The sequence below is a fragment of the Cyanistes caeruleus genome, chromosome 5 (genome assembly GCF_971803275.1).
Source record: "Cyanistes caeruleus chromosome 5, bCyaCae1.hap1.1, whole genome shotgun sequence".
Taxonomy (NCBI): Eukaryota; Metazoa; Chordata; class Aves; order Passeriformes; family Paridae; genus Cyanistes; species Cyanistes caeruleus.
Window position 1 is genome coordinate 54,033,145 of NC_141705.1, and position 13,436 is coordinate 54,046,580.

At 42.8% G+C, this 13,436-nt stretch overlaps 1 long non-coding RNA gene across 1 annotated transcript in view; it reads right to left on the reverse strand.

The window, feature by feature from the left end:
- Window positions 1-13,436, reverse strand: part of LOC111928799 (uncharacterized) — a 129,416-nt gene that overhangs the window by 35,783 nt on the left and 80,197 nt on the right. Inside the window, exon 8 of the long non-coding RNA XR_002864313.2 lies at window positions 9,362-9,527. This is a non-coding gene — a long non-coding RNA (uncharacterized LOC111928799). The remainder of the gene's footprint in view (window positions 1-9,361; window positions 9,528-13,436) is intronic.

Here is a 13,436-nt window from a genome sequence, read left to right on the forward strand (position 1 = left end):
TATCAACACAGGCTGGAGGATGAACAGATCCAGAGCAGCCCTGCCCAGAAGGACTCGGGGGTGCTGAGGGGTGAGAGGCTGGACATGAGCTGGCAATGGTCACTCCCAGCCCAGAAAGCCAAATGTGTCCTGGGCTGCATCCCAAGCAGTGTGGCCAGCAGGGGGGGGAGGGGATTCTGCCCCTCTCCTCTGCTCTGCATTGCTGGGATCCCACCTACAGGGCTGCACCAGCTCTGGGGTCCCAGCACAGGAAGGACATGGACCATGGAAATAAGTCCAGAGGAGAGACACCAAGATGATCAGAGTCATGGAGTACCTCTCCTATGAAGACAGACTGAGAGAATTGGAATTTTTCAGTCTGGTGAAGAGAACACTTTGGGGTGACATAATTATGGCCTTCCAGTGCCTGAAGCAAGCCTACAAGAAAGATGGAGGGACTTTTTGTGAGGGCATGCAGTGACAGGTCAAGGGGAATGGATTCAAACTGAGGAAGGGTAAATTCAGATTAGATATGAGATTTTTTACAATGAGGGTGGTGAAACACTGGCACAGGTTGCCCAGAGATATGGTGGGTGTCCTGTTGCTAGACACATTCAAGGTCAGGTAGGATGGGACTCTGAGCAAAAAGAACCTGTTGAAGATGTCACTGCTCATTGCAGGGAGGCTAGAATGATGATGACCTTTAGGGGTCCCTTCCAACCCTAACAGTTCTGTGCCTGCTACAGAGACAGTCCTGGCTCAGCCACAGGGAGGGGAAGAGAGCTGATGGCCACATGAGTTTGGTGGGTTATGGCAGCATGAACAACGAGCACCTATGAATTAAACTACTGTAATAATGGATTCCCCTCTTAGGTAGGGCTGAGCTTAGTCCAGCAAAATGAAGTTGCATATGACTTAAGTATTTAGACTAAAAAATGTGAATATCTGTGCTATAATAAAGAAGCAATTTGTGTGAAGGGAAATTGCATTATGCTTATTCAAAGTCAAATTTATTTCTTCCCCTTCTTATTAAGGATCTAATTTTAAAAATCGCAGCCTCAGGTCAGGGTTATACTTATAGGGCTGACTTCATATGTGGCAGTGCAGAATTCAAAATTCCTGCGAAATTCCTTGCTGTAGTCAATCAACAGCCTAAGCCCCCTACTTGGGCCAAGAATTTTTTTATTTTTCTTTTAATTAAAAAATAGCCAGAGGGCACAGAAGGCTTAAATTACTTGCATAGAGAAAAATACTTCTCTAAGAAACCTATTAGGAGATATGGCTTGAGAGCAACAGAAGCCCTTCAGACTAAACAGAAGTTTAATTTTTTTAGGTAATGGAGAGGAGGAGATATAATCTGGAGAGTTTTCTTCAACTCATTTTGGACTGTCATTTTCTGCCCTGAAGCCACAGCTGAGTTACCTCTGAGGAGATCAAGAGAGAATGGGTTGGGGGAAGAGTCAGTCACTTAGCAGAATGGGGAAAGGACTTGTCTGTGTGGATCTAGGCCAGTGTGAGTTTGTCCAAAATATGCAAACCTTGGATTCAAGTCAGTTCCCAAAATACAGCCCAGTGATAGCTACGGCACTTTGGCTTGCACTTCAGCTGACATTTCTGTGGCACACATATTGTTAGTTGGCATAAAGCACCTGCAAGCTCTAATGCAAACAAGAGTGGGAAACAACCTCCTCCGCCCCCTAAAAAAATAAAAGGGAAAAAAGCAAAATCCCAGAATCACACATGCCTTTTGGATTCCCAGAGCTGCACAGCCCTGAGGACCTGGAGTCCCCATTGTGGGCAAGGGCAGTGACCACAGGCTTCAGCAGCCAGTCTGCCTGCCCTAGAGGGAGATGCAAAAGCCCTGTGCCATCTGAACACAGACAGATTAGAGCCAAAGAGGACTATGATTGTAATTTTTAGTTGGTAAATTGGGAGTCAGCAGCACCAGGTTGTGTTGGGTCAGCTGAAGCCAAGAGCACTTCAATCACTGTCTACATTTACAGGAACTGCATTTACAAGGGAGCAACAAAGTCTACATTTACAAGGGAGCTGGGTAGTGCATAACTTTTCCTGGCTAAACTGGTTTGCATTTCCAGCAAGACCGGCTCTGACAGACAGGCTGTTCCACAAATTCTGCAATTTCTCTTAGGGAAGCATCAGAATATGACATACTCTACCCCACCCCTCCCTCTCCTAATTTCCTCCTGATATCCCTCATTTTCATGTCAATGATGCAGAATGCTTTTATACTTCACACTGTAGTAACAACATGGGGTGGGGGGGAAGTGCCCAGAAATGGCAGATTAGGCTCAGAATTATCCCTCCTTTGAGAGGCAATGACCGCATAATAGTGTTACACTCTGGTTAGGCTTAAAAGCAAGGCACGAATTAGAGAGCAGATCATTTCAGTGACCAGACACGAGGCTTAAATTACTGTGAATTTCATGCAAAAATATGGATATGCTCATTTAAATACTAACAAGCTGTTGTCTTGGCCTATCTGCAGAATAGCAAAGGGATAGATGAAGTCTCAAACAGCAGCTGCGACTTTTGAACTACTCTTCTGCAAATGAATGAGGGAGACAGTGAGTGGGACAGACCAGCCTTATCTGGGTAATACTGAAGGAAAACATAATGTCACACAGAAGGAAGTATCTCTCCTTCATCACCAGGACAGTAATTTCTGTCTTCCCTGTTTTCTAAATGAGGACTTCCCTAGCTTTGTGGCAAGAGCCCTCTGCAGCTCTCTGGGCACAGATGAAGGCCAAGGAGCACCTATCACTCCAAGTCCTGACCCTTGCTTTACTAAGGAGTGTGAAGGAACTCAGCTAAATTGAACAGAGAGCAAAACAGAAGGGAATTAAAATTTTGTGTTGAAACTGTTGCTTATGCTTTACACCTTGTGACACTAATAGATTAGAGCAGACTTTATCTTTGTCAATATGTGGATCCGCTTTTGGCTTATCTGCTCATGTGTGATCGATCCTGAGTCAGCAGCAGGTAAATTCCCCCAGGCCAGGAGCACAGGCTGCAGCCCCAGGCTGCAAACATCTCCTTCCCACTCCAGCATGCAGGAACTGAGCAGAGAGCAGGGAGTGAAGACAGCAAGGAGCTCACAAGCTAGGGTAAGCATTTATAGGTTGTGATTTTACCTGGATCTCACAGGCCTACCCTGGACCACGAACCAGTGTTGCCAGCTCAGAGAAGATGGAGTTGATCCAGACTGCTGTTGACATTTCTATTCCATTCCTTTTGGACTTTCCCAGTTACAGTTATGTGGACAGCAGTGATGGCTGAATTAAAACAGGCTTCACTCCAGAAGGTGTAATATACCTTGGCACAACAAACAAGAGAAAGAAGCTTTCCCTGTGACCTTACCAGGACTTGTGTCTTCTGGCCAGCCTTGCCAGAATGGATGATTTACACTGGAGATAAGCACAAGTAAAGTGGCCCACTGGGAGAAGATGAAAGCTACATCATTCCTTGACTGAGTTAGTGTTTTGTGCCACTTGCACACAAAGTCATCTGGGAGATGGCAGCAGAAAGCTGGGTGATGGCAAACTACATCTCTCTTTCGGGTGAAACTGCCACCACAGCAGCAGTGGTTTTATTCTGGAACATCAAACTTCACACAGAGAGAGGGGAGCTGCACCGTAAGCTCTATTCAAAGGCAGCTGTAAGAAGCTGTCACCTCTTTATTGTTAGTTAGCAGCTCTGATCTTACCCAGGTGACCTTAACATTCACCAGCGTATCAAAAATAATACACATCTGACCTGGCAAGTTTGATCCCGTGACTGCCAAAGCTGGATTCTCCATCCACACCTCCCACTGCTAACAACCTCTGGGATATAAAGAGCATTTTCAATGGCTCAAAGAAGCTTTTTCAATACAGAAAAAAAGAAAAAGGGTTTCTCAAGCTGAACACAGAAATCCTGCAATGTGCTGAAATGTCTTTCATTTATATGTATTTTTTAACTATGGCCTTTAGCCATCTAACAGACCCTGTACAGATGAGGTAAAGTGCTACCCTTTCCAGACAGATACCTTGCCATCTCTCAAGCTCTCTGTGCAGTCTCCAGATCTTGTCTCTTTTAAGGCCTTGAACCTTCTATATAGTGGAAATGAAGCCAAGCCCATCTCCAAAAGCACAGGGCAGCCCCTTATACAAGATGAGGCAGAAAATGTGCTGGCAGCAGGCACTTTAGAGACCCATGGCACACACCTTATCAGGTAGAGAAGAAATTATATATTCTTCTGGGTTAATTAGGAGTTTAAGAGAAGGTAATGCAGAGAAGGTAAGCGTGTTTCCCTGCTTGTTTAAAAGAGTGGAAGCTGGAGAGAGAATTTAATGTTGGGTTTCACTATGAGATAAACTGTGACAGGGACATAATAAATGTAACACCTTCTGCCTGAGTTGCCGGGGATACAGCATCTAGGAAAGAGAGACAGAGTGAGTGAAGTACAAACCAGTCCCAATTCTCACAGCAATCATCACCACCAGAATGCATTCATGTTGTGCCATTTTCCATCTTGTTACAATCTTTGTCACAAGAATGAGGTTATTGGACAAGAAGGGCTTTTCCATATTGGGTTTAGCAGTATTGCTGCCATTTCCTTGATCTTTTCAATATTCTATAATTGATCAGTTTGCCATCTCAATTTTTCCTTGTTTACAGCCTCTGTACCTTGTAGCTGACCAGACACTTCAAAAAAGATAAAGGACCACTGAAAAATCCCTGCCTTGTAGCACTCTTCTGCCAGAGTAATCAAAGATCAGGGGGTCACATATTTCAGCTGGTGTAAATAGGTGTAGTTTCAATTATGCTAGTTGGGTTTATCTCCTGCTACAGACCTTGAGCAAACAAAATCCGTTCTGCAGTCTCTTGAGTAGATCTACAGAAATGTAAAAATAAAATATAACTTTACATAAAAAGATACAGAGTTACAATGTCTCATTCTTTGTGTATGGCACTTTTGGTGAAATAAAAAATCTAAATAGATTCTACCTAAAAAAAATTGCAAATAATGAAGAGGGAAATCTTTCAGAGTTAAATTCTTTACAACAGTTCCTGAACTGAGCTTTGCCTATACTGGAAGCAGAGTTCTGAACCTCTTGGCAGTGCTGAGTGCTTTGAAAAAGCACAGACTCCTAAACTACTTGTTAAAACCTGCCACACCTTAAGGCTCCATTCCATCTACTTTACTGGGCCTTTAAAGTATTCCTTTGGTCTGCAACTCCATTTTCCTTCTGTAAAAAGGAAATAATGGTATTTTTTCCATCTCGTTTACCTACATGAGGAATTTTTAAGACAGAAGCTCCAAACTCTTGCATGCCAAACATAACAGGCAAGTAATTTCAGACTTGCCCCATCACAGCCTGAAACCACTACTCATTACCAGTGCGAAGAGTTGTTTAAGAAAGCTTCTCCTTTCAAAAGCCAACACTGACAAAACCCCTCTGGCAGCACAAACTGCATCCTCCCTGCTAGTGAGGAGCACCACAGGGACATCAGTGTCCTGTGGAAGCAGCTCTGCCCAAACACATTTGCACAGGGAGGACTCTTGCCTGTCATATCCTCACCAAAATTGCCACCACAAGCCCCATGCACCTCTTGGGCAGTGAGAATGTCATTTGTGCTTGGAGAGCAAGGGATCCAGAAGCTGCCCTCAGGCTCAAACCTGCCAGCTGATGTTGCAGTTATCAGGCAGCTTGCAAGGACTGTATGGAAATTTATAGCAAAATAAGCAAATGGGGAGAGCAGAGCACTCCCCGAAGTGGGTGAAACACTTACTGCATTGATTGCATCTGATATGGACCCAGAACAGCAAAGGTCAGCACAGCGCTGCTCTATAGAGGCCGCTTATTTTGTCACTCTGCAGAAAAGCGCTTTCTGTTTCCAGTCCTACAGCAAAGTATTAAGAGGGTTACACTGTGTAAATGTGCCACATACTTTCCACTACATAGGATAAAGCATCAATGCTAAAAAAATTACAATATCTTTGAACCTTCCAGATCAATCTGATTGAACTACATACATCATTTAAAGTTTACAATACACTCCCTTTATACTCCCTTACAAATACACTCCCTGACATCAAAGGAGGGGGGGAAAAAAAAGCATAGCCTGTTTTTAGTCAGGCTGATCAGAAGTACTGCTATGACATCTTCTCTGTGGAGTTTCAATAATTCAGTGATTTTCTTTTAAATTGCAGTATTTTGTATATTTTAATATTATTTTATTTGGCTGCCTTTGAATTTGTTTCCAGGGAGCTTCTGTGTTAGACTCTTGCTAGTATTTTTTGGTGGTGGTGGTGGTTTGGTATTTTAGGTTTTTAATATTCATAACAAACCTGAACTAGGAATAATTTGGTGTCATATTAGTAAAATCAATTTCTTGAAGGAAATTGAAAAACTGAAGAATTACCTCAAAAAATCATCCTGTACTGATCTGAGTTATTATGGACCAATTTCTCTCCCTTTAGAGTTAACTTTTAGATAATTTTCTGTATACCTAAACAGCTCATATCCATTGAATAGGGGCATATAATTTAGGATCAGTGCAAAGACTTGCCAGACAAAAGCTGCTTTGCCTTCTCCATCTACAATGGCTTAATGAGAGGGGAAGCCTTTGATTTAGAGGCACACATTTAGCTCTTGTAGATCAGTTTATCTGGCTAGATATCAGCTCGGTTATTCTGCTTTTCATAATATCATGGAAATGTAGGGTTGGAAGGGACCCTAAAGATCATCTGGTTCCAACCCCCTGCCATGAGCAGGGACACCTTCCACTAGACCAGTTGCTCAGAGCTGTCCAACCTGGCCTTGGACATATCCAGGGATGGAGCAGCCACAGCTTTCCTGGGCAACCTGTTCCAGTGCCTCACCATTCTCACAGCAAATAATTTCTTTCCATTATCCAATGTAAACCTCCTCTCTTTTAGTTTGAATCCATTCCCCCTTGTCCAGTTACTACGCACTCTTGTAAAAAGTCCCTCCCTGTCTTTCCTGTAGGCTACCTTCATCAGTTAAACTTCAGTCCCTGGGTTTTCCTTTAATTTCCTAACAATTTCAGAAATGTGCAAATTATGCTAGAATACTAAAGTAGCACAGCTTCTTTTCTAACCCTGTGCAGCAAGCAGAGGTCACTAGGTAAGCTTTTTCTTCTTTGCTCTCTGAATTTTAATTGTGGTTATTTCACAGCCTGGGTCTAATTTCCAACACTAATTTATAATGAAATCTCTGTATTTTGCTTAGCTCCTGGCTTTATATTTCTTGCTTGCTGAGCTGCACTGAATATTGTTAGCTGACTCCCTGCTGAGAAACTCCACATAATTGCAAAAAAAATTTGCAGTGCCCTTCCCCAAGGGGTTTCCAGGTAGAGTTAGATAGCATCAGATTTCTACCCCAAAATTCAACGCCATTTCTTCTTTTTGCCTCATCTCTGTTTAACACAGAGAATGAGCCAAATGCACAGACCTTAAAGAATACCTAAAACTTCCAATAATCAAGGACCTCATTATGAAAAGAGAGTTGGCCAAGCTTGGCATCTGGTGACATTCAGAAGGACCATAAGCCATTAGATAAAGTTAACAGTTAAGCAAGCTGACTGCATGAGGCACCCAACACTTCCATGCAGTCAACATGTCAACCCACCAACAGTTCCCTGTGTTTTGGTTCATTTGCTAAGACAGAGACTGGAGCCAACCCCCTTTCCCAGCTCAGTTCCCTGTGGGTGCTAGGAGCAGCCAAAATGCAGGCAGCAGGGTCCTTTCTGCAAGTATTTCCTGCAAGAAACAACAGCACAAGCTGGTTCCAAATCAAGGACATTTTCAATATCAGCCCTGCAAGCTTCACTTAAATGCAGCAAGTGCAAGCCCAGCCATTGCCAAAAAGTGTTTACAACAGAAGCCAGATAGGAGTAGCAATGTCACTGCCTAACCAGGGATGAGATATCCCCTTCACCAGCCTCTGCAGCATGACAGGGCTGCAAGGCAACCAGGAATGCTCAGCAGAGCACGCAGCCGTCTCACATATCACTTGTTCCATCTCTATCGTTCCTTCATGGGTTTAAGTTAAATGGATCGTTGCTGGAGCTCCAGCCTAGCAATCCTTGCCTCTGCTAGCCAATAGAATTATTCCCACAAGCAAGCTCTGAGCAGCCTGGCTGCAAGACTCTGCCTTTTGCTCTATCCCGGCACCACCATTGTGCTGTGTTTGATTTATGGTTAATATGCCTGTCAGCACCACGGGCCTTTGACACTCAAACCACATTACTCAATTCCACCTACCGCTGCCAATAACGAGTGCTGAAGTTTCGGTTCCCAGCAGTTTGATATGTGAAGCTGAAGAATAGTTAGATTATCACCAGTTATGCAGACAGCACATTTGACAGAGTTGCAATGATGTTTTCAGCTGTCAGCTATTGCAGCTACAGTGTGGAAACCACAAAAGGGGCATACACTGAATATGCACTGTGAAGACATCGACTTTGGAAGAGACAGGCTTCTGGATAAATACTTTTTATAACATAATTGTGGCAACTCAAAATCATCATCTTTATGTCTTGGCAGAGAGGTGGTTTTCCACATGCAAATTAATTATGGTAAGCTTGTCTCAAATCGATGCTAAAAGACATGGTGGGCACAAATGTTTTCAGCAGTGATTCTGTGCTGTAGCAAACTCTCACATGACAAATGTCTGTAGTACTACAGCTCACCTCTGCAGGCAACACTTGTAACTGAACTGCACTATCTGGTTGATTAAAAGAAATAAATCTTTTGCCGTTTAAAAGATTTGCTGATATAAAGGAAAATCAAAGTTATAGAAATCAACATTTCAACTTGTATGGACACATCTGCAACTTCTCAAGACAGGTAATCCACATCACTAATCTCTTAAAAAATATGGTTTAAGTTGCTTATTGTTGCGGTGGTGGGGAGAAGAGAGGCTCATGCTGCACATAGATTTACTCTGATTATTTTAGCGAAAGAGTAATACAGAAGTAAAAGACACACATTATCCTGATTAATAAATTCTTTGAAAACAGCATCATCATTTCTTTGAATCCTACCTTTGGATGACACAATCCACAGTCTGTTTGCCCATGCTATAAAATAAATAACATTTTTTATGGCTAGTCACTGTCTTTGCATAACACATGTTGTTAGGCTCCTATTTCACTGAGCTGTCAAAAGTACTCAACTACTACTTTCATGTAGTGTTTTCCACTTGTCTAATAAAATTTGGCACAAACATGCAAACAACATTTGTAGTTCAGGGGAGTTACAAGGATACAGCAAGCTTCCTCTGGGTGCTCTGCTCCCATAAAATTCTTTTGCAACTATTTAAAAAACTGAAGTGTATTTTATCTGAATACCTACCAGGCTGAGTATGGGAAGTTGTATTTAACTTCTGATCTCACTGAAGACACAAACACAGGTATTTGTCTTCAGTCCTGAAGAAACTTGGACCATTTCAGCACAGACAGTAGAAGAACCAGAGAACTGCAATATCTGATAACTATTTTTTCCCCCTCTGCTACTAATCCTGCAACACAGAAGAGTTATCCTGAGTTAAGCATGACCAAACATAAGCACAAGTATCCAGAGTGGCTGTGGGATTTTATTTCGTGGAAAAATTCAAAACTCACCTGACATGGCTCGAGAAACCTGCATTATATGACCTACTTTGAGTAAAGGGTCAGACCAGGCACCTCCAGAGACCACCTTCAAATTACGTTATGCCCAAATTTTAGGAAGGTTTTGAACTCAAGAGGGCTCTCTGCTACCACTTCCGTAAATGCTGGAGAATCAACAGTACCACAAATCATCCCCATCCCACAGTGAGCAGTCCAAGACAGGTAGATAAACAGCCTGTGCATTACTCTTCTTGAGACATGTTTTCCCCTGTGAGGAAGTGCTCTGATTTGCTTCAGATACTGAGGAACAGAACCTTAGAGAAAAGGCCCACAACCATCATTATCTCACTTGTGCTATTTACTCAACACAGTGTGGATTTCAGATTAGGACGCTCCATAAAGGTGAAGGTGAGTTTCCCATTCCTAGTTTCATCCAAACCAACAAATAGGTACCTTTAATTTGGGAATCATTGCATGCATTTCTTTAGCTGCTGCAATGAAGATTTTTGCAAGCAAGAAAATAGAGGCAAGCTGCTCTTTGAGGCAGCATTTCAGGGTTTTTTTCCAAGATATTTTTTTTATGTGGTAATCAGAAAAAAAGCCTACTAATTTTATCACAAAAGAAAAATGGAGCTTGGGGCACAAGTAATATAAACCAATGTTTGGGATTTTAGGTTTTGTACTAATGGCTCTGCCACCCACAGCATTTTGACCAGCAGGCCCTGGGCTTGTGATGCTGCTCATGTGACTCCATCAATAGCACACACAGCTGGAGATTTGCACCGTGGGACTTACCTCTTAAAAAATAAAAATAAAAAAAAACAAACAGGAGCAGCTGATAGTGTTCTTATTGATATTGAAAACAACATGAAGAGCAAGCATGCTAATAGCACAGGCAGACAGGTGTGCAGCACAAAGAATAAAAATAGTGCAGCCCTCTGTTGAGCAACTTGTATTCAAGATTTATTGATTCTATCTTCCACCAAATGAGAAATAAGTGAAGCAAATCAAAGCATAAGCTAAACGGAGCAGAGCAATGTGAAACCTGTGCGGGATGAGCAGCTCTGTGCCCACAGCCTGAGGCAATCTGCTGCTGAAGGATAACGTGCCAATGCTAATCAGATGATCGGTTCCCCTTCCCATTAGGCATTCTGCTAACTCAACAGATAAGCATTCACTCTCCTGTGGTTCCTTTAGGAATGCCAGCTCAACTTGGGAGGCAGCCTTGCTTTCCCTCTGAGCTACATTTCAATGTTCTTGTTATTCCTCGGTCTCAAGCGCAGTCCTGGAGATGCTGACACCACCACCACTCCCCACCCCATGGTACTGAGCACCAGCCAGCCTGCAGCAATGCACTGCCAGCCTTCCAAAAGCTGCCAAATGTCTTGTCCTTTTGAGAAAAAATATGTGATACTGCAGAGCACGGGCTGCCAAAAGAGTGTATGCTGATCCCTGAATGGGTATAAGACTATGTTACAGTAGGGATAGTAGAGAATGCAGTGGTCAGAAAGGTCCAATTACTTCTTTGATAGGCTGAGAACCTTTCCTGTGCTCAGAGCCCAAAAAGTCTTCAGGCAGCTTTTGCTGGTCACGTGCATTTTTGTTTTATTCAGCACTAAGGCATTAAAAAACCCAAAACCAAACAGCACCAGACAAAACAACACCACAACAGGCAGTGGAAGAAGCACAATTGCAGACTGTACCAGTTTCAAGGCCATGAATTTCCCAGCTCATCTTATTCAAAAGTAAATACAGCACAGCTTTCTGGCAAGGAAAAGAGAGAAATGCTCTCTTTGGGACATCTCATGGGACCACAGAGCAGGAAGACACACAACAGATTTTACCCGTGTTTGATGTTGCCTGGAATGGCTGGGCTGGCTTAAAGATCCAAAGCTCTTGGAAGTCAGTGGTTTCCCTTAGGCTTTGAATACATCCTGGTAACTGATATGTAAAATAATGGTCCTGTGAGGGGAATGATGTACAGAGTAAAAAAAAACCCTTCTGCATACTAAATAGAATTGATTCATTCTGGTATGTGCTCGATCATCTGCTAACAAAAAAATATAAATGTGTGCTTGTGTTTATATTCTCTATTGAAGAAGATATATTCCAGAATGAATAATGTTATTCAACTGCCGAGTCAGACATGCCACTCACCATGTCAGATATATCACATACAAGCTCTGACACACTGCCTGCTAAATGAGACAGATTAGCTCTTCCTCTGAGCACATCAGCCTTTAACTGGCTATATTAACAACTGGGTCAGGCAGGCAGCATGCTCAAAGTTACCACCTACAGAGTCACAGAGATAATTTAGTAAGCTGCATCTTCACAGAGTGCCTTTCCCACCACGATCTAAAATAAGGTAAGCCTGATATAATGTGCCTGCCTGGAATCAAACTCATTGCTGTGCAACAGCCTTTAATAGAAAATACATCGCTTTTGAAAATTTGGCTTTCTGGGGACAAACTATGTGCATGACTGGGTGAAGTCACTGCCAGAAAATGTTATGGTCTACAGAAGTTGCACAGGAGTAGTATTTTTAATTTTTTCTGCAGTGCTGATTATTACTGTTCAAACACAGGAGACACCAGCCAAACTTCTCAAGTAACTGGAGCCAGGGATTCAGCACCGTGAGAGGAGCAGAAGTGCTCTCTCTAGCATAAGAGACCCAGCATCAGTTTTTTGTATCAGAGACATCTCTGGAAAATTTATCAAGCAAGCAAACAAAAAGACTCCCCCCAGGCCAAGCAGAGCTCAAATACTTGGTCATTGCTGATGCCTATACTACAGGGTAAGGTACTTGCTTATCCATGTGTTTAAATGCCTACTTCCTTAGAGCTCAGCCTCTGACTTAGATGGTGCTTTAGTTCTTTAGGGAGCACAAAATTACCCACTGCATGAGATGACCCAGGGCTGATTTATTGCTGATATTAGCTTTTTGTGAGTGAGATAAGGAGGATTATAGGATATTATTCCCCATTTACCTTTGCACCCATTTCCAGCAGAGCCACTGCAAATACACCTGGGGAAGCAGGCAGAATGGAGAGACTAGGAATGAATAGGCTGCCCAGCACTTGCATTTCTCAGCTCTGCATGCTTACAGATGTTTGTCTCCTTTTTTGTGCCTATCTAACATAAACTACCTAATAAAACATGCTTTCTTTGCCTCCCAAGCCACTAACTGAAATTAACAGTTACTGCCATGCAAACAGGGAACAAGGGACTTTGTACTTTCCTATATATTATCTTTTTCCAGTTTAAACCATCCAAGAATCTGAACTCCTCATGGAAATACCTGCCAGGTGAAGCCCACCTGATCCATGCCAGCACAATCCCCTTCTCATGGCACCAGGAACTGATCATGCCTTCCCAAACAATCCCACATGTTGTGGTGGCTATTTTGTGAGGAACAGGAGAGAGGACTGTTCCTTATCATCCCCCCAAGCAGGAGGGAACAGAGTTGTAACCCCTGGGAATTAAGTCACAGTCCCCAGCACAACTAGGGCATTGTTTTGCTCTTGCAAAAATGATTAAGCATAGCTGTATTTGCTGTGCATTAACACAATAGTGTTCCTACTGGAAACCATCAGGGGTTTCAGCTGGAAAATACTGAAAGAGAAACTATATGTTAATTTTCAGGAAAAAAAATCAAATATATGCCTTTCAAGGAGACTACAGCACTTGCTAAAACTTTCAGGGCTAGCACCAGGGATAGGACTATTCAAGATTAGACTGTGCCAATGCTGATGGGCCCATTTCACTGTCAACATTGATGCTTAGAGGGGACCTACTCCAATCACCCCATCTCATGT